Raw genomic sequence first — 4,453 nt, 5'->3', positions numbered from 1 at the left:
GGGCGTTAATGAGTGGCGTAGAGCAATATAGAAATCAGCGGGTCAGAGTCTTATCAGTGATGGGGTCTCCTGACAAGGCCATATTAGGAGCTCTATGCACTGCTGTGATTAATCATAGGTATCCTCAAGCAGCCAGGGGACCACAACTCAGTCTTTAAATAGACGCAGGGAGAAATTCCTCTCTCATCATCCTTTAAGTGTGCTTCTGTTACAGGAACAATGCATGCTGTACTGAGCAGAAGCATCCCCGCTTAATACAGGCAGGACTGATAGTGATCTAAAGCAGTTAAATGTTTTTATGTGGTGCAGCATTTAAATGGATGTGATGATATTTAGATAGGTGGTGATATGCCCAACTTCAGGATGTCAGACCCCTTCCAGTGTGTGAATCCTTGCCTTTTTTTTTAACTCTTAGGGCCCACTTTAAATAGTAAACACAACTGTATCCCTTAAATCATAAATATCAAATATTCATTAAGTTTCAGAATTTTAACCCTTTAAATGCCAGGTTTTTGTCATGATGCTCTATGTTTTTAGATTTGAAAAACTCCTGTGAAATAAATTACTTTCAATAGTACTACATGCTAAGTAGATTATTGTTGTCTTTTTGTTCTTTAAATTATATCCTAGGATATTTCAATGATTAGCAGCAACATTGATTTGTATACTTTTTTCTGCAGTGTCAAATACTTATACTCAAACCTCACTTAAAATGCACTTTTCAAAATTAGGTTTTAAAAATATTATACATAAATATGATTTTTCTACTTTTTTAAACAAGATCAGTCAAAAAATAAATTAATTTCAGTATATTACATGAAAAATTGATTTTTTATTTATTTATTATTATCACAGCCTGGGGTATGTCAAGCATTGATTGTTAAGTTAATCTAGTGGAAATAGTATTTATTTTCTCCATATGCAAAATATGGTTAAAAAAATATTACAAATTACAAATGGTTCAGAATGACAACCAGAAATAATACAATACATGTTTTATGTTCTGATGGCTGTGGCATAAAAATTTGCTGTTTGAATGGGTTTCAGTGGCACTTTTTTTTTTGCACTTGACAGTATGAATTTAACAATTCTGTTTCTGCAGTGTATTTTAGACTTATTGTTGGAGCTGAGCTGGAAATTCCAAGATTAAAAAAAATATATACAATCTTGCCAAAACATATGCATGAACACTGCCAAAATGATCAAAATAATGAAGAATGTAAAGTGCATAAAATGCACCAAACAGTCCCTAAGCTTTAATCATGCAGGTCAATCAAATATAATCATTGATGTAATAGAAAATGACAATGTGGACAAATATTTTTATCTGCCAGAGGGCAAATATCAAAATTACCAGTATAATCAAAAATGAAAGAAAGCATATTCAAAATATGCTTATAATTCCACAATCTCTCCTTAATGGTCTTCATGTCACTGTTACACAGAGTTTTAAGAAGTTACTAGAATGTGCATTTCCTGGTGATAATGTGTGTGAGAGCTGGCTGCTCATTACAGCTGCTGCTCCTATCACAAAAAGGGGAAATTGTATCAAATGCAGGTTTTCCCATCTGTACAACTTTGCTGGCTTTGGCTACCATGCATGACGGGGCTGTATGTGCCGTGCTTGAATATGCCATGCACATGTTAATTGAAAACTTATTTACAAAGTTCTATTTTTTTAAAGTCAGCAAAATTGTAGAAATATTATATAAAATGTTAAGCATCTCCAGAAAGGACACCTGTCTGTAAAGTATGAATATTTTAGCACTTGAAGTTGTTGGTATTTCAGCTATCTGACATTTTTCCATAGACTTTCTGTTATACATTTTAAGACTTTTATAAAAAATTATATAAAATTACTGAAACATGTCAGAATAAAGATCAATAGCATACATTTCCTGAATAAAAATTTCTGCAGCAAAGAGTACAGAAGTAAATGGATGCCAAATAAACAGCAAAATAAATAATAATTCTAAAGACTGAGAGAACACTGTTGACAGCTCTCATAGGAATGATTAGTTAAAACTTAAGAATTAGAGGACAACAAATCCATCCAAATCTGAAAATGCTAATAAAAACAGCTTTATGTATTATAATATATATATTTATGTAACATATATGTTTTGTTTTGCATAGTTATTTAGAAATTATCACATTATATTCTGATTATGTCTATTTTTGCATTTACAAAAAAACTGTTATATCAGAAATAAGTTAGAAGTTGAGAAAGAAATAAGTAGACATTATTAATGCGTCTTGATATAGCAGCAGCACACAAAAGCGAGGTTTACATTCTTTGCAGGCTTTACAGTAATACACAGCATTCTGTAAATGTAAACTACTGCTGGTGTTGTCTAAACACAAAGGAAGACACAGAAAATATCCGGGGAGATATTTTAGAGAAGAATGTCATGTATGGGTCTCAATTACCCAGAAGGCTTAAGTGGAGTCACAGCGAGGCATTGGTAACATATTGTGTCCAGTTATCACAGAATGGACTTTGCGGTACCAAATGGGTCGGTCTAAATAAAGAACATTAGTCTGAGAGATTAACTAGGCGACAAGTGCGAGGCAACACAGACGCACGTCTGCCACAGGTGACATGCTTGAGATTCACTGGAAGACAGTAATGATGACACAATAGAGGGCTATGTCAGCATGATATGTGCCAGTGCAATGCCAAGGTCACTGTGGAAGCCTTCCCCCATTATCAGTCAGCAGCTTGCAAAAGCTGGCCCCTCAGTTACAGTCCTGTTGACACGGCATTGTGTCTTTGAGGACAAAGATAACTGTGTGAAATTCCTGCTAAGCACACAGCACTGATTGAGGAGAGCAGCCACAGAGGCTTTCAGGGTCCTGCCTTTGCCTGCAGCTAGGATCAGTGGTAGCAGATGATGGCCTCACACAGTGTAAATATACTGTGAGTGACAGGTATATCCCGCTGCTCATCAACTTTTACTGTGCCATTGAAATACCACTTCAACATGGAGTCTAAGCTGATCTGCTTCAGTTCTATAGCAGGCTTTAATTCCACTCTTCATTCTGGCATCTTTGAAATCTACTCTACTATTTAATAACGCTTAATATTTATAATTAATGAAACTTCAACAATATACGTTGTAATTACTATTCAGAGTCAGTCACTGGCACAAGCTATCACAGCCCCTTCAAAGGTTAAGAGATAAAAGAAGGGTCAACTGCCGGTGACAAGTGCTGAGATTATTTCCATTCTGATAGTTTCCCGGCCTGTTACTGACAGCTGGCGTCAGGGTGCCAAATGGAAGTGAGAGATTCCATGCCCCCGCTAAAGACCAAGTGAAGATAACGCTGACCTTGAGGTCAAACTTCTATTCATTAAAGGAAACATGATTTGAATCCATTGTTTATGTCACAGCAAATAAACATTGTCATTGCATAGATTTAATTGAAAACAAGCAGGGGAAGGAGGTTCAGATCGAGCACTGAGCCACATGTCTGTGGGCTTTGGTCCCAGAGAACATGTTGACAGTAGGCTCCTTATTATATTAGCAATGTAAAGACATGTCTCAAATATAAGTTTTCTGCTTTTTATTGTAACGAACTGACAAAAGTGTAATTTAAATACAGTTTATCATTACTATTATTATTTTAGTTACTAAATTCATGATACTGTATTTTAGTGTGATATGAATATCAAATTCAAGCGAATGAAGGTTTGAAGTAGGTTTTTATGGTTTTGTTCTTTCATGCAATTAACTAGTTAATTATGTGCTTGGTCTTCATAAATAGGGATTCTTTTATCTTGTTATCGTGTTTTATGGACATCTCAAAACTACTGCTTAAGTTTTGTTCAAAATTTCCATTTGAAACACGGCTATAGTTGTGGAGCTTTTGCAATAAATATGACCTTGAGGGGCTCTGTTATTTTCTGCTTATGAGCTTTGACTTTAATTTAGGTGTCCTTTTCTTTCCTAGTTCAACCACACTAATTAATGCTGCTCATGGTAGGTAATGAATTTTACTTTTCATGAATATCCACTGATGTTTTTCTAGCTGCTACTGCTGCTAGAGAAGCAAACAGCTCTTTATGTAGCAGAGTCATTCCCCTGAAGAGACTGGGGTCAGGCCTGCATGATTAAAGTCTTTTATACTGGCTGTAAACTAAATTCATCGTCATGTTAGACCAGTCAGTGGTAGTGTCAAACAGTTTTGTATAAAAACAGTAATAGTAGTGTCAAAGTTGACTGCTTTTAACTCTTGAGATAAGACCATAAGCATCATATACCATGTTAAAGAAGGTCTAATTATAGAGGCGGCAAATGGTTCCATCTTTGGTTAGTCCTGCATGTGCTCAGACATCCTGCTAATCATGTCGATAATCCTCAGCACATACTGCGCTGTATGTGTCGCCCCTCTTTAAACATAGGTGTGAATGTACTTTCATTAGCTAATGGATACCTGCTTGTCCGCACAG

This window comes from Plectropomus leopardus, chromosome 12, assembly GCF_026936395.1.
Source record: "Plectropomus leopardus strain MGB_pleo_1.0 chromosome 12, ASM2693639v1, whole genome shotgun sequence".
Lineage (NCBI taxonomy): Eukaryota > Metazoa > Chordata > Actinopteri > Perciformes > Serranidae > Plectropomus > Plectropomus leopardus.
Note: the sequence above shows the minus strand (reverse complement) of the source record.